Genomic DNA, 24,590 nt, shown 5'->3' on the forward strand with positions numbered 1-24,590 from the left:
GATGGAGAGGCGGGCTGACAAGCTTAACCACAGGGAGCCGAGTAGTGGGAAGCCATTCACTCAGATGGGAGAGGAGAGAGCTTTGTATAAGAGGAAAGCACACAGGAGGCATCCACCACCACCACCCTGCCCCCACCCCACATCCCACTCCAGCACCACTGCACTCACTGATAGATATTATGCAGCTGTTATTGAGTAGTCTATTAACAGACTGTATGCAAACAGCACAATGTGGTACAATAGGGACACATTTCGCAGAGTGAGTGATAGTAGCCTCTGTCCTTTACTAAGAAGAAAGTTTTTGTCATTGCAGGACTTGAAAGTCTGTTGTTTCCCTTTTGTTGAGTTAATTTATGGCTCAACACTTTCTTAAGCACAAATGCAAAATATTCTAGTCCTTTAAAGGGGCAGTTAGCGATTTTGGAGAAAGCTTATCTCTGTCTTTGCTGTTGTTGTTGTTGTTGATGATTTTACTGCTCTGGCCGGGCCGCGAACCCGCAGCCTCGGGTATGAGAATCCGACACGCTAATCACAAGGCCAAAACCCCTGAAGACTTAATTCGCTGGCACGCCTCTTAAGGTGTCAGGGAGTGATGTTTACAAACTGCACACGGTGTGTGTGCACACGGTGCGGTGCGGTCTGCACCATCTATTTTGGTTTGCGATGTACAGAGCCTGGGCTGAGCCGAAAACTCGCACACAGCACAGCTAGTGGACCGTGAGGAAATATTGGCTGATTTTTATACAAAACGTTTATTGCTTTAGAATAGCTGACTGCCCCTTTAAATGTGACGCTTTTCTCTGATTTTCCTTTTGCTAAATATGTTTACTGTAAACTGAATAACTTTGGGATTTGAATGCAAAAAAGGCGATTTGAACACGTTGCGTCAGGCTCCAGGCCTCACCCCCCTAACCCTAACCCTGACACAATAGTGATGAACATTTTTCACAATTGTTTTTGGAGAAAATAATCAGCACTTTCATCAATAATGGAAATAATTGGTAGTTTCAGCCCTAGATGTGATTGTGTTATCAAATGCATGTAGATGGACTCCAGCAATATCACAACTGACCTTAATCAATGTACGTATTATTAGTATTAAGTGTTAATGTGGGTTAATACTCCCCATTTATATTCTACATGGTGTATTCCTATCCTGCAGCTACATGAACACTGAGTGAGATGTTGGAGTTTTATCAAGCAGTCACATTGCTGCGAAATAGTATCAAAGCTCAGACTGTGATTTATCATTCATCATCATGACTCGAATACCATTGAATCACTTAATTGTGTCTGTATTCAAGTTAAGGGTAATTGGACAAGTATTTTTTTTCTTTACATGGCAATTATCATCAGACATTATTATCAGGAATATTGTCTCCATTAGGGAAAATTATTGAGAAATTGCGGGTTTTGTAAATATTGTTATTGAGTCTGAACAATAGCGGAGCCCTTCAGGGCTGCTGGAGTGAAATGTGCAACCGAGAGGAAGCAACAGCGAGGTTTTGGGTCTTCCTGTGTTGCTGGCACAGACTCGTCATCACAGCCAGTCATGCCGGGGTCAGAGGCTCTGAACATAGACCTACGGGGATTGGGGCAGCACTGATAGGGTACATACCTGCTGTTACCCTGAGATGTTATCCAACTGCAGGCCAGCCCAGCCTCCCTCCCAGCTGCTGAGCTCTGCTTTGGATTGTTCTGACAAAAACTGAAGTGGGGCCATTATACCTCCAGCCCTGTAACACTCCCTGCAGGCACACAAACGTACACACTCACGCCCACTTACTATCACTGCATCTAGGGCCGTATATACATTTGTCTTTGCAGACACAGATCATCACACATGTACCCATATGCAACCACATGCGCATCAAACCAAATTGTGCTGTCACCACGAAAAGCTTCTCTGCGGTAGCGCCGGCAGGCTGGCTTTTTGCAAAGGGTCAGAGTTGACTGCAAATTACAGCTGGTGGCCGACCAAGGCCAGTGATGGATTTCAATGTACTCTGTGTTTACCCACACACCTGCACTCCTGTGAATGGGAGAGACAGCAGCACAGCCGACTGCACATAGCCTCCTTTTCTTCGTTTCTTCTTTACACCTCAAGGAACTCTCCCTCTTCTCTCCCTCCTCTCTCTGTACGAGGAGTAGATGAGGTGGTGCCATTAAGTGAATTTGCTGTTATTTCCCCAGGCTCTTAGCTGAAGATGTCAAACCTCAGCCAGCGAGGCAGCCAAGGATGACTGCCTACTCAGTCAGAGGCAAACACACACATGCACCGCACTCTCTTCCACGCACATGATCAGCTTTCATGCTCCTGTGTAATTTATCAAATTGCTTGGGCATGTGATGAATGGGCCCAGATCTCAGAAAGAACAGAAGCATTAGGTTTGCATTAGGTCGCTGCTATGCCCAATGTAACAGCTTAGTATTTAATTACAGTAAATGGTAAACATGGTTTTCATATTTTCTGAAACGATAATTCAGAAGTGCCTAATTGCTTTGTAGTTTCACAGACTGCACTTCAGCAATTACACGAGTGCAATCGGCTTGTTTAACAAAAGATGTTCAATCCCATTACTTACTATATACTGACTATATTCCATTAGTTTGTAGAATGAGCTAGTCTGCTTGATATTCCCCACGTTGTCTCACAAATGCCTGCGCTCATACATCCCAACTGTAGAGGAGGCCGGCCCTCTCCTGGTGGTTTGTCACAGATCCCCATTGTATTACAACACACGGCCTCTCCTTCACACTCCACCCCCCCCCCCCCCCCCCCCCCCCCCCCCCACACACACACACACACACACACCTTTCTTTTTCCCCCCTCCCTCGCTTTCCTAAATCATTTCTTTACATGTGTGTGGGTGCCCCCTCTCGCTGTGATTCTGATACTTCATAACAGCAGGAGGAAATTGAGCTGACCTTGAGGCTGCCGAGCTCCTTTATAATGCTGATGTATGGGGCTGTGGGCGCAGGCAGCCTGTAAGTGAGAGGCATGTTTTTATTTGCTGGGGAGCAAGGCCCAGTGTCAGGACACATAACAAGGTTCATTTCTCGCCCACTCGAGCTAGCGAGAATGCAGGGAAGCTTAGTGTCGAGCATTCAAGTCCACTAGCTGTGATTTACGTGCTGGAATAAGTTGCGTCATGCTGCCCAAAGAATGATGATGGGGCAAAGCCACAGGCAGAGTTAACCCTGGTCCCTACTAAAACGTGATTTCAGATGGTGCGGCTGCATTGCCAAAGCGTTGCTGTTTGCAAGGTCCTCGGCTCAAGGTTGTAGTAGACATGAATTCATAGGGGATTGTTTTTGGCCAGTTTTGTCACGGGGCTGCCATTTGGAATGACACTGTCTCTTTGACAACCTTATATCACCCTGGCTGTTATTGATGTCATTATTTGCTCAGTGCAGAGGGCCCACTTTCTGCTGCTCATCAGAGCAATCAGCTTCCTCCTAACACAATCAACAGTCATGATTGAGACCGAGTGGGCGGCAGGAAAAAAAACGAAAGCACTTTTGATTCAAGAATGAACGATGTTGAGGAGATTGACACATTACTATCTTTAAAATATAATGCAATGTAACGTAATGTATTAGCCCAGCAATGAATAGCACCTTTGTGATCCCGGAAGCAGAATTTTTTTGCAATCTCTTTTCTTGTTTAGTTATTCTGTCCATAAGCAACAATGCACAAACAGAAAAATTAAATTAGGGCTGGAACTTAATATTGCAGCTTATGTTTTTTTTTCTTTATTTAAACCATTTTCACAATTCACAATGATAAAGGGACAGTGGAAATCATATCCAAGTATTAATTTGTTTTGACTTCATTAGCAATGTTAAATTGTAATTAAATCTGTAATTCGGAGCTCTGTTTGTGGTGTTTGTGCCGTGGTCCACGTTAAGATAAGCGGGGGAAGCTCATCAGCGCTGCCAACTGGGCTCACTACTCATGTGGCAGTGATCCACTTGCCTAACCCCTGTCTGGATGCCGCACTCTGTAAACAGGCAAGGACCCAATTCACTCGCAGCCCAATCCGACAACACCTTGTGCTCAAAATATGTTTTTGCAGCTTAACAGCAGCGGATTCAATCGATCCAAATGTTGCCGTCCATTGATCATGGCACACCTCGGGTCCATACCATTACACTCCATGTACTGTATGATAATGATTCCATTAGCGACCATGCATATTTGCGCTGGCAAATGCAGCGGAGAGATAAATCCAACTCTGCTTTGCAGGTGCCTCCCTGTCACTCTTCGCTCCCCTCCTCAGCACTCTAACAGTAGCACGGTAGAAAGGCAGGCGAGCCTGCCGGGTGCTGCTGCTGCTGCTGCTGCTGCTGACTGGCATTCTGTGTGTTGATGAATGTGCCGGCCTGACGGCTCAATGTGCTTACCTAATAGGAGCTGCTCTACTGTCACACTCTGTTTCTCCATCTCTCTTTCGCTCACTCACTTCACTCGTGTCTTTTTTCGGAGGTAGTAAGGAGAGTGTTCCACTCGGCTAGATACTGCAGCCTCCACACTCTGTTTCTCAAAGGTTAATGGAGCTGCCTCACAATGCACACTAATCACCAGGTGATCGCTTTTGTTTGGCTTGAGAGTTGGCTGATGTCAGCCACGGTGACCAGACTCTCTCATCCAAAATGGCTGCGTCGGTTGCTGCTGGTTTCCAAACATGGTTGCCAAGCTCACCTTAGATGAAAACAATGCAGTCTTTCTTTTTTCTCTTTTCATCAGTCCCTCCAGGATGTTGGATCACAGAAATGAACATAAAATTCAAACAAATTCTTGTAAATTCTGTGTGACTTTTCAATATTGTCCAAATTTGACCAATTGTTGTTTTTAAAAAATCGGAACAAAAAATTCTCACAAGACAAAGACAATTGCCTGAGTTTTGTACTTTGTGCAAAGCTGTGGTGTAACGCCAACCCATAAATGAAAATGAACCAGACACATTTCTATATCAGGCTGTTGCATTTACATCTATTCAAAGGGCTGACAGAAGGTGAGTTAGGTTAATTAGCATGGTTACGAATAATGTTAGTATCGTATACACCTTGCTCCTGTAATTCCATTTCAACATCACAAGATGTATTGCAATTTTTTTTAAAGAGGCAAAGCAGGCATTTTAAGTCCCATTCATCCCCCGCAAATTCTCAGAGGATTGTTTTATAGAAGTAAAGGTATAATTATTCATACTAGACTTAATCTTTTGTACCAGTGTCTTCTCTTGGTTTCTAGATGTTGTTTTGAAGTGATTTTAACATTGTCCCCTAGCGGACAGTTACGAGACGCTGACAGAACGTCTGGATTGAATTGTAGCGTGTTTGTCTTTGTCATCATGCACATCACCCCTTGTTGCTCACATGCAATAACCCTCGAATCTTAAGAGAGTGGACACAATCGCATGAGCACACACACACTAGAATATAGGAATGGACATTTCTAGGACTGTTGAGCTTGTTTTAGTCGATCCATTGAGACCAGTGGGAGAAACTGAATGGACGGGCAATTTGTGGAAGGAATGACATTGCATGCTCTGTGCTATTTGGATACAGCCTCTGGGCCGAGATGTCAGCAGATTAAAATGGCGATAGGTTAGTCACACACTGATTTTAGGGGCTTTTAAAAACTGGGAGACAGATGAGTCCCTGTGTGTGTGTGGTTGTGTGCTTGATGGGCCACATTGCCCGTCACCGTGGACATCCCAGAGGGGATCGCAGAATCAATGTGAGCTATTCATACATGGATCTAATCCTCAGCTTTACTGCCATTTACTCTGTGGTTATGGCAGGTCTCTGATGACGCTAATGCTGTCAAACAGATGTCCCTGCTCAGCCCCCCAGGTTGGGCTGCACCTGGTGACACCATTGAGCCCTGGCACTAGGTGGCCCACTGCACCTTTCGTCTTGTCCTCAGGTGGCAGCCATTGTCTGAACGCATGCATTATCACGTCACGGTGCATCAACAGAGAAAACCAAGCCAAATGCTGACATCCAAGACCTCCACATCTTCTTGTATAGTGTGAATATTATCTGGTGTGTGTGTGTGTGTATTTGTATTTTCTCTCTCTCCATGTGTCAGGACAACAGTGGAGCCTGCTTTTTGTGCCGTCGAGCGGTGCCGAGATTGCTCGGCGTAAAAATACTTTGATTTTATTCACTGCACACCTGGTGTTGTTTTCAAATTCAAAACCAAACGGAGCGTTTCACCTCAAAAGGATGAATTCAGTGGGTGCACGGCATCAAAAGCAGGGAATGGAACCTGGGAAGGGATCTTTTTGTAAATACCTGGGGATGTTGCCTCGTTATGGACCATTTTTGCCGCTTATAGATATTTGGTTAAGAAACCAGCCGCACCCTCCCTTTTAAAGAAAAAGGCAAATCCTACCCACGCACGTCCGACAGTGCCTTACACATTCATTAGTTGTTCATTTCATCTTTAGAACCCGGCCGATATGGATGTTATGCCGATACCAATATACTAGGGAGTAAAACATTTCTGATACCGATATATCAGCTGAAATACATATTAATTTGCAGTGATTCCTAAAGACAAAGAACCTTATTATAGATAACTATAAACAAAAAGAAAATATAACCAAATCTGTAGACCTGCAAATGCACATCTTCTCTGCATTACATAAATAACAAAATAAGAGTATTCATAATGTCAAACATAGATGCATATACTGTATTGATATGTCTGTGAAAGGCTCATATCGGCTGATTCAATCGGCCAACAGACCTACCGGGCTCTGCTGGGGTGTCCTTAATTTTTCTGTTCATCATAATATTCAGAGCTACATTTGATGCTTTAAAATCTATTCTGTATATTATTCTAAAACCTTATGGACCAATTCTTCCAAAACCATCCCCCTCATTTCTCTATGTAAAGATTTAGCCACCAGGAAAAGCAGCTATCAACCAAATAGAAGTGATATTAAAATAAATATGTAAAAGATGATAATTTAGTGCAACAAAGAGATTTCATGAAGGGAAAGAGACAACGTTATGAATGGGTAGTTATTTGTTAGAATCGAGATATGTATCTAACAATTAATTTGATTTGTACACCTCATACATGACTGCAGTCATGCATGCAGAAGTTTACACACACACACACACACACACACACACACACACACACACACACACACACACACACACACACACACACACACACACACACACACACACTCACTCACTCACATATTCACATATTCACAATGTGTGCAGTATTAAAATACGTACATTGAGGTGTAGCAGATTGAGTGTGTATGTGTGTGTGTAAATGTCTCTGGGCATTAAAGAGAGTAAAATGCAGTGAATCTCTCAGAGTGCGGATGCTGAATGTGAAATGTCAATGTTATTGAACAGGTGCTGCGAGGCAGAGCTGTGATGTTTTTATTTCCAAGCTCTTGTCGAGTGAGGCAGAGAAGAGAGGGCTCATGGGATAATGGGGGAGGTTCGGGGGTGTGTGTGTGTGTGTGTGTGTGTGTGTGTGTGTGTGTGTGTGTGTGTGTGTGTGTGTGTGTGTGTGTGTGTGTGTGTGTGTGTGTGTGTGTGTGTGTGTGTGTGTGTGTGTGTGTGTGTGTGTGTGTGTGTGTGTGTGTGTGTGTGTGTGTGTGTGTGTGTGTGTTTTTCACAGTGTGAGTAGCATGTACGAGTGACTAGATCTGTGTGTAGCCGGAGAGGTTTAGTGAGAAGAGGTGAAATGAATACTGGCCTCAAATAAGCGCTCACAATCTCCTCATTGAAAATGTTTAACTGCATTGTGAATGGTATTTTATTTTCCTGTGCACCTCCATGTGTTTCAGTGGCTACATTCACCATGTGTTCCACATGACGCCGTCGTCACCCATGTGTACACCTCTGCTGTCGAGCTGTTATCACATTGTTTGTTCCATTTACACATCATTCATGTTTCCCCCCCCCCCCTCTCCTTTGTGTGTGTGCGTCTGTCCCCCCCCCCTTCAGCTTTTCTCTTGCAGACTGTCGTTGTGTCAATACTTGTTGAGAAGCAGTGTGCCAGTGATCTAGGAGGTGAATGCAGTCAAGGTTAGTCAACAATGTTTTGCGACACTGGAGCGTTGTCTTAACGCTGCATTTTCCTCTGCCCCCCTAGCCCCCTCCCAAAATTAACTAAATAAAAAAAACTATATTCACATTAAATTCGTTAAATTTACAAATAATGCAAATGTGATATGAATCTCAATTTTAGCAGGAACTTTTGAGTTTAGAAGACAAATCTAAATTAAAATGTCTGATTATGTGATTTTTGCTAGAGTCCGTACCAAACAAGAACTGTCCCTTGTGTGTGGAGACTGTGGTTTGTTGGCCAAGGCATCAAAGCTTCTTTTATGATTTGGATAGACACAAAAATGTGCAGCTCCTGAGATTTGGATAGTACACTTGGTCCATATTTTGATTTCGATAATACTATTTCAAGTCATTGTTCAACCCTCTTTGCTATCAGCTTTGTTCCGCTGTGTCCTCATCCTCTCCACCACGCTCCTCCGTTTCCTCCCAGCCGTCACTCCTGCTGCTCTCTGTCCAGCTGGAGAGTGCAGCTCAAGCCCGTCAGCGCTCATCCGTCCCTCAACTGCTAAATCATGCTAACTCACTCTTGTGTTTGTGTCTGAATGCATTACATCCTTTGTTGCCAGTCTTTTGGCAATGTCACAGCCTCATTGTTCTATTTCACTTGTGATTCCACATTGCCATCGTAATTCCTAATTTTGAATGCATGTCCAAAATTACACCCGTTGATCTATATATTTTTTAAATAAGCGGTGTGAGAATGAGAGAAATGCCGACAGCAGCGTTGGAGAATCCAGTCACGCGATGGAGGCTGCCACAGTTCAAAGCTGACTAGCAGGTCACTTAATGAGTTTGGTAATTGGCTTTCTTTGGCCTCTGCGCATCCCTGCCCTCCTGCTGCTGATGTGTGCAGGAACAGAGAGCGCCGCGGCTCACACTCCCTCCCTCGCTCCATCTTTCCTTCCCTTGCTCAACCCATCCGTCTCTCCCTCCATCCATCCCTCCTCTGCGAGCTGACTTGTGGAGCTAATGCTGCATCAAGCCTGCTCCTGTCGATTCCCCCCTGCTCCTGTTATAAAGGCAGTTACACTGCTGCATGTTAGAATTCCGTTCTGCTCAATATTGAATATCACCAGTGTTACTCTATCTCTCATTCCCTCAGTCTCTCCCACTTGGTCGCTATCTCTTACATGCACACTCACTTTCCACCGCACACTGACACACACATATCTATTATATGTTAGATGCCTCATGCATTATGCAGAATCTGTGCATCTAAACAAGCAATTTGCTGAATTTCCAGTTCACCACTTCTGAGCGGTAATTCTTTGGCTCCACTGCGGCATAATGAGAAACAGAGTTCCATGCTCGGTTGATTCATAAGTCCAAACAATAATGACAAAGAGCTGCAGGCCTGCCATGTAATCATAAATGACACTTAACATATCATTCTCAGATTTCAGCACATTATCTCCTCACCAGAGACATCAAGGGGGACCGCAATTCTTCACGTGTCATGGCTGCTGTAATAATGTGCAATGAGGAAAAAATTCAGTATCACATCTGGTGTAAATCTCTTTTAACTCGCAGATTAAATTATTGTGATATTACTTGTTGTTTGGAAAACAATCAAAAAGGACCTCCATGGTTTTGTTGAAATTGAGAGAGGTATGTTTTTTTCTTTTTTTTTTTAAGTCTTGGTTGTTTATTGCTTTGTTTGTTTATGAAAGAGGTTTAGTGCCTTAGGGGATCTGCAGTAGTGATGATAACCTAATATATATTCTGGCTAATGAGCGAGCTTCCCACCTTCTTGCCTATCTCCATTAATTTCCATTTTGTACCTTCAAAAAGCCATAAATTAAAAAAATAAAAAACGGCATGCATTAGTAAATGTAGCTGTCTCCAGGTTCAAGACAGTTGCCAAGCTTTTTATCTACTCCCACGGTGGAGCGGTTGATTCTGAACGCTTGGGGGTTGGAAGGCCAAAGCACAGCTAAGTGGCTCCTCTTGACCTCAGCACTGATCTCCAAACTGTCAGCTCCGACTGCACACTGACCGATTTCTACCCATTCGCTCCCACAAAAAGCCGCCTAATCTCCTAACAGGGCCTCGACACCACTTCTGCGTGCTGTCTCTCTGGATAACACTTTTTTTTTCACCACACCCAGTGCTGACACGCTGACCATACATTTGCCTTTCAGATTACTCCTCTCTGCTGTTATTCATAAAAACGGGAGGTGGAAAACATCCCAGATGTGGAAAAGATTAGGCTTGAACGGCTTGAGAATCTTGTTCCTCTGCCCTAAAATGGATGTGCCTATTGTAGTTACCGCTATCTATCTGTAAACTAGATGGCTGAATCATTAGCTTACACACTGAGAGCAGCCATGTGAGACCAGCGGAGAATAATTGATTTCTGAATAAGCATTGGCACTGGAGGGGGGGGGGACAGACACAGCTTTGTGGGCCATATAGAGCTTCTTAATACGCATGTCGTGAATTATCGTGTGTGGTTAATTTTTTGTTGTACACACTACATGCGCCTCAGTCCCCCTGCCCCCCACCCCGTCTCTTAGCACAGAAACAGCGCGGAGCTGCACCTCTGCTCACTGTCCATAGGGTGGCAGTGTCTGGAGGTGAGACAGCCATGTGCTCAGTGTGAAATGGAGCCGTTACTGGCTTTCAGATCACATCAGCCTGGAGACGGTAACCACACAGGAATCACATAAACCCCCGCCGCCACCTCCTCTCCCTTCTGCTTTCATTATGACGGACCCCTTTTGCTTCGCAGGCTGCGGATCACTTTGAAACACTTTGCTTAAATAGGATTTTCCTAACTGGATCCAGAACCAAGCGTCAGACACAAGTACTGTTTGTTTAGCTGTGTCTTTGTTCACAAAAGGATTTGCCTGAAATGTAAACTTCCTCTTTTGCACCACAGCCTGCACTCTGTCTCTCTGTCTCTGTCTCTCTCTCTCTGTGGCCGTCTTGGAAATCCAGTCTCATTCCTCAGCCTGAACTACTCTTTTATTCAGACAAATGTGGCCCTTTTTTGCTTGGAGAAGCGAACAGACAGAGAGTCCATGTGAGAGCTTTAAGAATGTGGAAGAATATAGCATCTTCGGTACTAAACAAGTGCTAGGGCTGCACGATCCGGGATAAAATGAGAATCACCGTTTCCTTCTTAGAATCAACATCATGATTCTCTTTAACAAATGTTTTTTTTTTATTTGCATTAATTTACCTTCTACAGAAGGAAATGCAACCGGAAATATAACAGTGTCTGATACAGGACTGACACATCAACTTTGGGCAAAAGAAAGGGAAAGCTCCCGCTTTCGTTTAGCTTCATGAATCTGACGCCGAACAGAAAAACAACCTATGAAGTCTTTTTCTTGCCTTTTTTCATGCTATTATGATGAGAGATATCGGTATACGTATTTTAGACAGTCATTTCATGAGAACATAGGATCAATATTTGCAGCAGGTTTTGCCGTGTTTTATTTCTTTGTTTCATAGAGATCTCTCTAACATTTGATCAGTTTGAAGCCAGGTGGGAGCGAACTCCATCTGGAATAAGGTTTACCTACATTGTTTTTTTATTATTATATATATATATAAATGCAATAGTTTTACCAAATGGCAGCTGCAAGCAAGTTTCACTCTCTTGAGTAGCTCGGGTAGCTTTGGCAAACAGATTAGACGTATGCAGCTTACAAGTGTCTTGGTTTTCAGAGTGTTGCGAGGCTGCCAAATGTGACGGTGAATAGCTATGTCAACAAGAGAGCTATGTGAGGCTAGACATCGCACTGATTGCCTAAAGTGAAATACCAGTCCCCGTCTTCCCTCACATTTTTACAACTGTGTCAATGATCTCAAATAAAGGCTTGCTAGGTAGCCGCCTCATTACGATCTGTGTGTTTGGTTCGTCTCCGAAGGACATCTTTGTTTTCCGTTAGTCTTTTTGTCGCCTGTTTGTGCAGAGAAGTGTGACCTCTTCCTCTTTGCTTGGTTTTTCTTTCTTTTTGATCGATGAAATTTGACGCTGTCGAACAATGTTCTTTTTGGCGAAAGCAAAAATCCTTGAAAACCCCGATTCCTCATATCCACAAGCGTGTCGTTAAACCATATTTAGTCGAGTAATTTTCTTGGGTTACGTTGTCGGGAGATCGGAGAGGATTGTTTTATTGCTTCCCCCTCGCTCAACCCCCTCCGGGCAAAGTCTGCGTTTTAATTAGTCATGTAAGACCCTTTTTCCCCTTTGGATTCCCCAAGTTGTAAAAGTGCTCTCTTACGAATCCATGAAGGCTAAAAGGGGCAATGAATGATTGGAAGTCAGCTTTTGTAAAATTCTTTTTCATGTTGCTTGCCTGCCGACAGAGAAAGGGGTGGCGGGGGTGGCGGGGGCAGGTTTATCAGCTCTTGCCGTCAGTATGAGGAACAGTAACTTCACACAGCAGTCACACACTCTTTGTTCTTTATGGATATAGTACGTGTGGCAAAGAGCGAGTCCCAGCTTTAGGGCCCCATCTGGAATAGCACTGTACGAGTTTGTATCATGTGCAGAGCGGCTCTGGTAGATAATACCTGCCTGCGAATGGTAAAATGGTCTCGAGGTTCGGTCTGGCACATCCGCTCTCCCTCCCCGTATTATGTTTAAGCAGCAGGGAAGTTGGCTTGTTACACTGCAGAGATTTAGTCATGTGTTAAAACCGAGCTTCTGAAGTACACCCGCACCACCGCCACAACCTAACCCTCCTCTTGGTTTACAAGTCTGTTTTCTTCTCTCAGCAGCACCCCGCCCCCCCCCTTTTTTTTTCTCCCTTCAACTTGTCTGCTCATCCCTGTTGAATGTATTAAATGAAGTTACTAGATATGAGTGCTTAAGAGGCCAGGGCCTCTGAGGCTTGCCAAGTCTCTCACAGGCTTGGCTCAGTCATCCATGGCACTTTTTTTTTTCCCTGTTGTTTCAGCTTCTGGCTGACTTATTTGTATTGCCGAGCACTTTCTCCCTATCTCTCTTTTTGCTCGCATTCTGTGTTTGCTGCCTCTGAGTGGCTTGTTTTTCTCCTGGGTGGATAAAATCAGGCTAAAGCAAACAGTGTGTGTCAGCCACAGCTTTTGTTAAGTATTCATTTTTAATGAGCGTAAGTGGCTACAGAAGCCTATAAACCATAAATGGAGTAGTCAGGCTGCGGAGGAGGGGGGCTGGGGGTGGTTGTGGGCCATGTTGGCCTTTGATTCAGTGGCAGTCTTGTAGTCTTTTTTGTTTAGTAACACTTGTACTAATTATGTTTGATGTGGTCGGGGAAAAACATATTTTAAAATGATAGTTTGTGTTGCTTTATTGTGCCATTGACCCCCGCCCCCCCCCCTTACGAGGAACCGCTCTTCTTTTAATAATCTTGAGGAAAAAGAGTGTCGCATAAAAGTGTCATTCTTTTTCTCTTTCGAGCAGCGCGCAGCTCCGTTAGATGTAATTTCCTCTGAATTCAGAAAGAGGCACCAAGCAACCACTTGTTTTGTTCTGTTTGGGATCGAAGGCACTGTAGGAAGGCGGGTGCTAAAAGGGAAAAAGTTATTGTGATGGGCCGTTTGAATGCTGAACAGAACTGAATAGACACAGTCAGCTTCCCAGATACATGCTTAGGCCTGTAGAATGTGGAGTGCTTTGCTTGTAACTTCACCGGTTGTCTCCTTTCATTATCGGTTAATGGTGCCCAACTTGAAAGAGCCATGTGATAAACAGAGGAGCTGTGAAATCCTGGAGGTGGAGTTCTCGTCTGCCTGATAATGGGATCTCATCTGCCAGAGAGGGGGAGCCTGCCCTGCCAGCCAATCCAGCTCTGCCTTCTGACAGGATTCACTGCATTCACCCTTCACTTGCTGCCTTCAGCCAATTTAAGCCTCACAGACCTACTGAGAAACGATGGCACTTGACTGGTTCCCTCTCGGAACCACGAAAGGATCCGTTTCTGGAGCCTTTTAAATTCAAAAATGTTGACTTCCATTGTGCGTCAGAAAAGCATAGAGGTGTGCATTTCCACCTCCCTGCCATTCTTGGATTATTTGAATGTTTGTGTAACTCAGGAAAGGCAGCAGACTGTGTGTGTGTGTGTGTGTGTGTGTAAATATCATAGATATTGACCCTGTGAAATGAATACATACAGTGATAAGAGAGGAGCTGCGGCTGCCGTGGTGTTAGGTTACCATGTGGCGGGGAATACGACTTCTCAGGACAGTAGCCTCAGGAACTGGAAAAGGATTTTACCAGCACAGCAGGACACCCCCCTCCCCAAAAGAAAACCCACCCCCAGCCCCAACCCTGAAACGAAGAGGACACAATGCAAGACCCCGCTGCACAGCAGCCTCCGCTCCGTTCCCTCGCTGCCTGGCCTCTCCTGTTGCCCGTGTTTGACTTAAGCAATCAGTGCAACCAACAGACTATTTGCTGTGGTTAATTGGATTTTGACAGTGATCCAATATCATGTTTAAGACAATGAAACTGTGTCAAGCCAATTGTCCACTCGAAAATGGGAATCCTCTTAATAATTTATAACGGAATGCCGTCCATCTTTGTTTCCCCACTCCTCTTACTTGTGTGGGGGCAGATGGTCAGATTTTAATTATATATATAATTCAATAGTATCATTTAGATGAAAAAGAAAACAAAACTGTGTTTGGCATATACCACAAACTGAGACTATACTGAGACCTTGGAAAATGACCAGGGTCACATTGGATGTCATTAAAATCAGCCTCTCACACGCGGCTAATGGACTATTCACATTATCTTCCCTGCTTGTTTCTGCCTTTTTTTTCTAAATGGGTGGGGGTGACTAATTAATTCATTATCCAAAAATGCAAATGAGCTGCACAAGCCTGAGCGGATGTCTCTCCCCACCTCCCCCTCTCGCGTCTCCGCCAACAGATGCATATTCCACAATATATATCTATATCTATATCTATAGATATAGATATCTGTACATAAGAGCATTTCATTGTTTTATTTCTTATTTAACCAATAACCACGCCATGCTGTTGCGCTGTGGTGCCATTGAAGAAGCCCGGGCTGGGAACTCGTCATCAACAAGACACTGGCGCAAATATTCCCGGCTCTCATTGTCTTTTTCTTTAGTCTTACATTCCCATAAGCGCTGCCATTGATCGGCTGATGATGGTGGCTGGGGCTTGGGCCGCTGTGGCACGCACACACACACACACACACACACACACACACACACGGTGTGTCCCTATGGGGCTGCCATCAATCACCAGCCCCATTGGCGCCCCCCACTCCTCCCCCTCCTCCTCCTCCTCCTCCTCCTCCCCTCTCCTCCCAAACCACCACCACCCTTTTGTCCCTGACGATTATTTGAATCCAGTCCATGTTTTTGTTTCGCTCGGGATTTCCCCCCCCCCCCCCACAGTTTTTTTTTTGTTGAGTGTGGTCGAGGTAATTCTCCTTCACTAGTGTCTGGATGAAGAAAGACTAGGTCAGCCATGTGGATGCGTCTGTTGAACAGCTGAAGAGGAGGAGGAGGAGGAGGAGGAGGGGGTTTACAGAGACGGAGGGCGCGATAGGGAGAGCGTGGAGTGTGTGTGCACAGGGAAGAGGGAGAGAGAGAGAGAGAGAGAGAGTGTGTCTGCATGTGTGTGTGTGTGTGTGTGTGTGTGGGGAAGAAAAAGGAAGCGGAGCCTGTAAACGTTGAACTCGCTGGTTTCCTGCCTCCTCGAAACAGCCGTGAGACTTCTCATGTGGACACTATCCTCGACTGCAACAACAACAACAACAACAACAACAACAACAACAAGGGGGCGCATCGGAGCGGTCTGGACGGGGGGGGGACCAGTTCCTCTGACATTTTTTCTCTCTTCTTCCTCCCTCGGCGATCTGGGACACGAAGAGTGTGTCAGTGAAGTGCAACCGTCTTTTGTCGAAGCAAGTGCTCGGCCCGGAGCCCCCAGCCCGGAGCCCCCAGCCCGGAGCCCCCAGCCCGGAGCCCCCTCCGCGCGGCCGGCGTGCGCCACCACAAACGAGGGGTCCGACGGAAGGGAGGAGGGAGAAGCAAAGTGTGCGCGTTCGCCTCACTCTGTCCCGGGTCTTGGATTTGGCCCAGCTCGCTTGGCTGCGTCTTCTCGCTTTTCTTTTCTTTTCTTTTTGTTGGTGAAAGTTCGGTGGGTCATCTCGGGCAAAGCTCGCGATTTTTCAACTTGCCTGCAGCAGTCTCTGGGACCCCGCGAAGCTCCAGACTGGCGGGTGAGTAGTTGGACACAGGGACGAGAGACTACAGGATGGTTGTGGTTGGTGGTGGAGGAGGGCGCAGAGAGTGTGTGTGTGTGTGTGTGTGTGTGTGTGTGTGTGTGTGTGTGAGAGAGTGTGTGTGTGTGTGTGCAGACATGGAGTTTGGACAATGGTGATGACTGAGAGCCTGGTGGAACTTTGCGCTTCGAGAAAAGTGTCCCGATGTTGTTTAAACCCGGAGCGGGAAGCGCGTGTGACCTCGGGTCAAATGTGTTCCTGTTTCCTTCTTCTTCTCCTTCTTCTCCTTCTTCTTCTTCTTCTTCTTCTTCTCCTTCTGTCCGTGAGTGCCCTGGAGAGTCTGAAAAGTTTGCCTGCGGAACTTGGCTCAGCCCGCGACGCGCAGCGGAGCCTCGAGCAACCTCCTAACCTCCAGCGGCTGGTGGGTTCAGAGAGAGACTTGTTGAGGGGGGGGGAGAAGAGAGGGGGGGGGGGGGGGGAGAGAGAGAGACTGATTGAGGGGGGGGGAGAGAGAGAGAGAGAGAGAGAGAGAGAGACTGATTGAGGGGGAGAGAGAGAGAGAGAGAGAGAGAGACTGATTGAGGGGGGGGGGAGAGAGACTGATTGAGGGGGGGGAGGAGAGAGAGAGAGAGAGAGAGAGACTGATTGAGGGGGGGAGAGAGAGAGAGATGCCCAGGAACCACTCCACTGAGCTGTGTGTGAGCAAACAATTCTGAGGGAAAGGGGGAAAAAGTTGTGTTGTCAGAGGGGGGGGGTTTGTGGAAATAAATCTCGATGAGTCAAATTTGACAAGTGGGCCCCCCCCACCCCCCCTCCGGGTTTCATGTAAAGGGATTGGCTGTTGGATTTACTGCCTTGCTTGTTGGACTGTAATAACGGATTGGTGTTTTTCAAAGGGGGGGGGGGGGGGGCTTGTGTGAACCAGTTGCAAACTGTTGAAGGACCACCAAACTAACTTGACTTCCCCCTCCTTCAGCAGCCCACAGGCTATGAACTCTGGCCCAGGCACATGCAGCCCTCACTGTGGGGGGGGGGGTCTGTGCCTGTTGTTGTGAAGAGCGAGGGGGGGCTGTGGGATGTGTGTCTGTGTAGGAGAGGGCAGCTTAGGATCTGAAAGCAGACTACAGTCATTTGTCTGAAAGGCAGCTTATCTACTGTTTTGCGGTCGAAGTAAAAGAGGGAGGAGGGCTTGTTTGCCTGAATCACCGTAACATCAGACATACTAAGTCTTCATGTGACTGAATCCACAGGGTACGAAGCCACATAAGCACAATTAACGTCTCGGCACTGAAACAACATTCAAATTGAGGGGTGGGGGGTTGCCTTCAATCTCTGCCACATAAAGACAGCCCCTTCCTGAGATCTTCCCACCGCCGCTGCGTTTTCCACCGAGCTCTTGCACAGACTTCGGATGTTGCATTGCTAATTGTGAGGAGCTAATCTCCACCATGCCCAGCTTCTTGTGGCATTTTATTTTGTCCCCCCCCCCCCGATCTGAGAAGTGACCTCTAGCTTAATGATTCAGATGTGATTAATCCACTTGAGTGGGACGACCCTGCATCGGGCTAATGATCGACACAACCGCTGCAGATAATGGTTGACTGTTGAAACATAAAGGAAACTCACTCCAGCTAAAAACATTCAAGGCTTTGTCGGCCTCACACGCAGTGCTCACATGAACATGTGACAGTTTATTAGCTATGAGAGTGTCATTGTGGTATAACATTTGACAGTGGTTGTCTTTCTTGTTGTTCCTGTAACTCTGAACAAAGCTGAACTTGTCAGCAAGTGCTCGCTAATCTGAAATGGGAGTCATCTTTGATTTCGATAGAAGATGGAGTGTAAAGATGTTGGAGGCGACAAATCTTAATTCCCTTTCATGGATGATTTTCAGGGGATGTCACTCGTCATATGACTTAATTTGTGCCACTATATTGGTCAAAAAACGAAAGACGTGCCGGCTCCATCTCCGCCCACACTGTCCCACTTGAAAATGCATATCACATGGCCACGCACATACTCTGGGGTGAGCCGGTGTAAACAGGAGGTTTCTTCGTTTCAGAAAATACTACAAACAAGAAACGGCCACGGCCAAACGTAAGACTGTTTTTCTTTTCATGGACGGACGGTGAGGTTGAACTGTTGCTGACAGTAACTGTTTGCAGCACTTTACATTCGCCGCTTGTCTGGTGACTGATAAGACCCAGTCAAGAAATAAATGTGGTCGACTACATCATCTCTTCCAAAAATGAAGCCAGTAGCACTTGCCGTGCACAGGTGACACTGAGCCTTTTACAGAAACCGACACTAGCGGTCTTGATGCTATTTTCTATTTGGTCCTCACCCATGTGTCCAGGGTCAGTCCTTTATTCGAGTGATAGGCCTTTTTTATGGTAATGGTCACTAGTTGTGTGGCAGAAACCATTATGGTTTGGCAGCTTAATATGATAAACATGCAATCACAATGTCAGCCAGCACGTTCATGTTGGAGAACTCGCACGGCTTGTATTGCTGAACACGTTTTGAGACGGCAGCTTCCTCTCGTCCCCAGAGGTTTGGAAAACCATTTAGTTTCACTACTTGTGGATTGGATGAAAAGGGAAGTGGCGGTCAGCCCTCTTAATGGAGCTGACACAAGAGCTCGAGTTGACCTGCAGCGTGGGATTTGTATGGGAAGGAAGGCACTGAGCGTTTCACAGTAAGGCTCCTCGATCCGACGAGAATATAGTGGCCTAAGTCCTAATTATGTACACACTGCCATTCTGCTGTCTGTATCATTTCGCATCATCTCTATTTGCAGTGCTCATACCAGAGTTTGTGGGAAATTAAATCTGATGTGCAATTTGAGCCGGGTCTGAGTCCGCAGTCTGTTGTTGAGTCGTGTAAACCAAAGGAAAGCAGAGTAGCAGTGTGAGTCACCCCCCCCCCCCTTCACAAACACAAGTCTCACCGCTGACGAGCGACGGGGAGCTAGTACACATTCACCTCACATACAGGCGCGTGTGTGAGTGTCACCTCTGAGGATACTGAGTGGCGATATCCGGATCAAAGAGGCAGTTTCTGACCGTACAGAGAGCGCGCGGTGCTTCATAGAGTAATGCTGTAACGTGCTGTCTAGCTGCTCAGACACGGCTGAATGTTTGACAGGGCATTGGAAAAACGTTATTTAACTTGCTCGCATGATGGCCCTCACTGGGATTGCGCCATGCTGTGTCTCTGCACCCCCCTTTCCCTCCCCGCGTTAGGATGATGGCAGTTTGCTGGCTGGTAGAAGAAGAAAAAAAAATCACACACACTCTGAGCTTGTCTGTGTGTGTTGCCTTTTAATGGTATGATGTAATGCATGAGGAATCAGAGAAAGTTGAGTTGTAACTGATGCAGTGTTGGCGGACCGTTCATTCTCTTTCTAATGAGTTAGTTTGCTGGAGTCGTCATGCGTTTCTGTTTGACTCAACTGTATTCTATTGTAATTACAAAGAAACCGTCCTGTTGTTATTATAATAAGCCACATGAATGAAAACAAGAGGTGATGTTTAACCCATCAAAAAAACAAAACAACTTAAGATGTTGAACATGTAAGTGTGGGTAAATTACAAGTCCAGACTTTTGGCTGCATATAGCTCAGCCTCATAAAAAGGTAGATCTCCCAGTGACCCTCCCACTTTTGACCCCAACAATACAGCAATGCCAGAGCCGACTTGTCATAAAAGCCAGGCGGAAAATCAATGAGGAGTCATGGCCTCCACACCATTGTTGATACCGACCCCCCGGCACAGAAGCAGACGCATGGTTTTTGAGGGCCAATGATGAATCGCTTCAGGTCTTGTTGATTCTGTAAATGGCTTTCATCTCCAAATGGAGTGAGCGCGCTCGGCGTTTCCTGACCTATTGTCCTTGCAGATAGTCTTGTACCAGTGACTCATTTAGAATACATTAGCCGCAGATTGACAGAGTACACATGAAACTTTGGCGGCGGCGCTAAGGAGGCCGTACCCTCTGGTGGGTGACTACTGAAAGAGAGATGAAGGACTGTAGAGGTGCTTTGATTGTTCACAGAAAATTCCATCTAATTTTGTTGTGTGCACAGAGGAAGGGCTGATATCTTTAATTAACATAAACCTCTGGAGCCAACGATGAGTGAGAAATTGGTATAATTGAAAAAAGGCCCTACCCCCCTTCCCCTCTGTCTGGCTGTACACCCTTAAAGCAGCTGAGCCCATTGGAGGGCACTTTCACACATGTTAAGTAGTCGGGTGGGGGCATCTGGCCTCGTTAATTCAGTGCATGGTCATAAAGTGGAATGGCGATCCCCACAGGGCCGCCTGCTCCGAAAACCGTCAGATGGAGCCCCTGTCCCCTCACTGCCTCCTTGTCCTCCCCGTTGACTGTCCCTCTGACACCGGCTCTGACACTTCAGCCTGAACATCCTCACAATCTCAGCACGACGTTTAAGCGCGGGTGCAGATGTCCAGGGGAGACGAAAGTGACAGTGACAGCACATAAATCTTCATGTGCCAGAAAATGAAATTGTGCCACTGTTAAACGGTAATGTGTGCTTATTGAATAATCCTAATTTTCATTCGCTAAGAACAAAGAACGAGACTGCTGTTTGGGAGCTAGAAGCAGCCCCCCCCCCCTCCCTTCTCACCACCATGTATTTGATATCCGAATCTCCTGTCCATTAAGTGTATGTGATATGATGAGTGGGCTGTCAGAGTCTATATTTCAGTACCCACCTTTCATCCCCACATCCTCAGGAATGGTTGCAAATAATCGAGTGGCGGCAGCGGGGAGGCATTCATGCGGCGCATTCATATCCTATTTTAGCAAGTAAACATTTAATCTGTTTAAATGTATCACAGCTTTATTTATGCATAGAATCTGCTGTTAAGTCTGAATTATACATTAGCCGATGAATAATGCATCAGTACCATTCCTTAATGATTACTTGCCAGCCAGCGAATGGTGATATTTGCTGATAAATTTCCCCATTGATCTCGCCTGTGTTTAACCAGGCTTGTAGAGATGATGTGTGGTGTTGCAGAATTTTTGTTGTTGTTCAGGATGTAATGAAAAGCAAGCTAATTGTCTGGGTTTTGGTTTTAATGAGACGTCTTTTTTAAATGACAAGTGAGCCCCAAGGAATTAAAAGGAAATGGATGAAATATGAATTGTCTGAGCACACACACCACTCAGTGGCTGTAGATCCCAGTTCTGCCATTCTCCCTTAATATCTCGATGAGGTTGGTGTTTACATATTGTTGCCTTTGAGTGGTTTGTCCTCAGACCGCGAAAGATCAATGTGCAATTACATTTTTGTCTTTTGTTGGCTTGTCCCCATTACACGGGTATGTTTTGTTTGAAGTACAGCATCTAGGCGATGTCTGTTGCGTTGGTAATTTAGCCGACGCTCGGTGAAGGTTGTCTTTTGATACTGCGTCTTTATTGGCACTGCTCTTAACAGCCGCACTGAGCCAGATTATTGACACATTATCCGTATAATGCTCTGAGTCTAGCATTGCCTAAGCCTCGCAGCACAGCCCGCTACTGTGCAGATATATTGCTTGTCCACACAATGAGAAAGTATTGACTTGTTGTCACTCAGTCATTTGATTAGTTGTGCGGATGATTTGCTTTTCATTTGTCGCCCTGGCAACGTAAATGGGGAAAACACAGCAACAGCCTCTTTCTATCCAGTAATGAAAGCGCCGGAGCATTGCAGACTATCGCATGTGGGGAGAAAAAACCCTCTCTCTAAGCAGGAGTGAATGTCTTTATCACTCACGGTGCATCATTGGCAGTTGTCAGCTCAGCTCCACCAAAAAGCCAACATTTGACAGCTTATTTTTAATTTTTTTTTTTTTTTTGACTGCAGTAAGTGCAGCTGCATGAGAGTGATGCTCTCCAACAATTGCACTTTGGTTTTATTGCTTGGTTTAGTGATAATCATCCACATATTTACAGTATTGGCGAGTTACTCCATTTTCTTTTGTCTGTGAGAGGAGCAGTGTGCTGCTGCGGCTGCGTGCAAGCCAGGTCATAATGAGAGCACCTTACATTTAATCCAACAGGATTCATTCGTGGCCTTGTTCTTCCAAAAAATAATGAGGTTGATGGCGAGGGCTGCCCCGGGCTGCATGTCGGGAGATGATCTCTCTGAACCGGCAAATCATTCCTGTTTTTTATGCTAAAAAGACAGGCTAATGACCATTCTTGATGTGTGTCAGTGCTTTAAGTTAACTAGCGTTAATTCTCAGAAAGATCTAATGCGCCTGATTGTCAAGCTGAGTCGAGGCAGTCAGTGAGAGGCTTGTGCTCGGGTGGGGGGAGGAGTGTAATTGTTTTTGCTGGCGGTGATTCTCCCTGGAAGGGATGACTGCACAATCCAGATATGTAAACAAGGAGAAACTGAAAGGCAATATGCTGATACCTTGTCTGTTTCCTCTGGATCAAGCTAGCCTTTGAAACTTAAATTTCCAAGCTTTGCCCAAGCGCTCTTTGGATTCAGCTCTACAAAACCTGCGTCTGCTCAACTGAGAATTTCAAACATGTAAATTGTACGTGGAAAATGGAGATCTTGAGGAAATCATTAACTGTGACGGCGCACCATAAAACAAAGAGAGGGAGACTTAAAGGCAGCAGATGCTCCCAGGGTTTGATTCTGCTTATTGGAGCATGACACTTATTTAGTGCAGCAGCGTTTCTCATTCTTCTAAATTAGGGTTTATGCATTTATCTAAACTGCACATTTCTTTGTTTGCTCACGCCTGGTGTCATTTTTAACACACTTGGAAATCAGGTTGCTGTTTATTTTTTTGCACAAACCATCAAACATCTCGTAATGTTTATCACATGGTGGCAGCGTAGCAGGGCTCAGCACCAACAGTATCTTGTGATTTCAAGGACGAGGGAAAATGTGTTTTGGCCGAACAGAAATCTACTTATTTATCTTACACTATTGCTTAGTTAATGACAAACTGAACCAAGCGCTGCCTTGTGACTGCAACAAAGCTCACAGTTACTATAGTTACTATCACACCAATTTAAATGGATGCTTGGTAGCCTTACTTACGTATGCTACCCTGGCTGTGTGTGAGTATATTAGCTAAAGCGCACATTAAGACGGTTTAAATATGCCACTTTTTTTCATCTAAGCCTCAAACACTTCCACTATGTACGTGTGTGTGTGTGTGTGTGTGTGCGTGTGCGTGTTTGTGTTTGTTTTAATCCAGATTCAAAACAAAAAAACTGATATGTTTTGTTTCTTTGAATGGAGCAAATTGTGACTATTTATGTCCTCAACATTTTATTTGTGTTTTATTATTAGGGATGTTCCGATACCATTTTTCCCTGTCTGATACGGATTTCGATAGCTGGACTTTGTGTATTGTAAAAAACATGCAACCCCTTTCTTAGAATGGGATTGATGAGGATTGATTTTCAGGATAAGAAAATTGCAGTGTTATCTGGGTAAACAACTTTTGAGACATAGTATAATTGTTACAAAATTGTTCTGGGATGGCGGTGAAAAGAAGAGTAGACTGAGAGTGGACATCCACCTCTTATGTTCAGATAAATAACAAAGCTGCTCAGCCCCGTGGCAGTAAAAGAGGGAGGCTGCTGTGATGGAGTGAACTAACTCTATTGCTCTGATAAAGATCAACTTAAGACCCACCAGGAATCAGCCCAGTTTACAAACACACGTTTTTCCGGGGTCAGCGGCAGTGTTTGAGTCAGCGTCAGGGCAAGACTGGACATCTGTCTCCTCGTGATCTATAATGCCCACAATCCCTCCCACAGACTGCCGGCTTTGGCACTCGAGCAGCACACCGGTTGCCGTAGTACACCCAGCGACCCACAACAAGTGACTTATCTCGCTCACATAATGAACAAAGAGGATTGAAAAGCAATAGGACACACAGCAACAGAGGACCTTAAAAGCCCTGTGCCATCATAACTCCACTTCAAAATGGAGGTCTTTGTTCTGAGATTGTTGGAGAGGACATCACAGCAAGGTAGTAGTGCACCTTTTCATCCTCAAACCCTCACTCCCACTCACTCACTCAGTCTGCTGTCGCTGAAGGAGAGCCTCTTGCCTGATAGGGCTTCAGAGCAATGTGTTCCTCTGGGATTGTTGTTGAGGCATTTTCTACAGTTCTGCCGTGCTCTGATTAAAGGGACACTTGTAGATAATCCTTTTAAAAATAGGTCTTTTACTGTGGTGCTGTGCGAAGGGGCCAGAAATAAAAAAAAGCCCCAGATTGGGATTTTT

The 24,590-nt window shown here is 45.5% G+C and overlaps 1 protein-coding gene across 6 annotated transcripts in view; it reads left to right on the forward strand.

Annotated features, from left to right (window-relative positions):
- Positions 1 to 24,590, forward strand: part of rerea (arginine-glutamic acid dipeptide (RE) repeats a) — a 125,480-nt gene that overhangs the window by 17,633 nt on the left and 83,257 nt on the right. For 4 of the 6 annotated variants that reach the window (XM_035644032.2, XM_035644031.2, XM_035644028.2 and 1 more), the window contains exon 2: positions 7,993 to 8,073. The exons of 1 other annotated variant lie outside the window; for it this stretch is intronic. The gene's annotated coding sequence lies outside the window, so the exon portion shown is untranslated. Of the gene's footprint in view, positions 1 to 7,992; positions 8,074 to 16,080; positions 16,316 to 24,590 lie in introns of those variants that run through there. One more of the 6 variants, XM_035644029.2, reaches the window with a different exon arrangement.

Source organism: Scophthalmus maximus, chromosome 3 (genome assembly GCF_022379125.1).
Source record: "Scophthalmus maximus strain ysfricsl-2021 chromosome 3, ASM2237912v1, whole genome shotgun sequence".
Lineage (NCBI taxonomy): Eukaryota > Metazoa > Chordata > Actinopteri > Pleuronectiformes > Scophthalmidae > Scophthalmus > Scophthalmus maximus.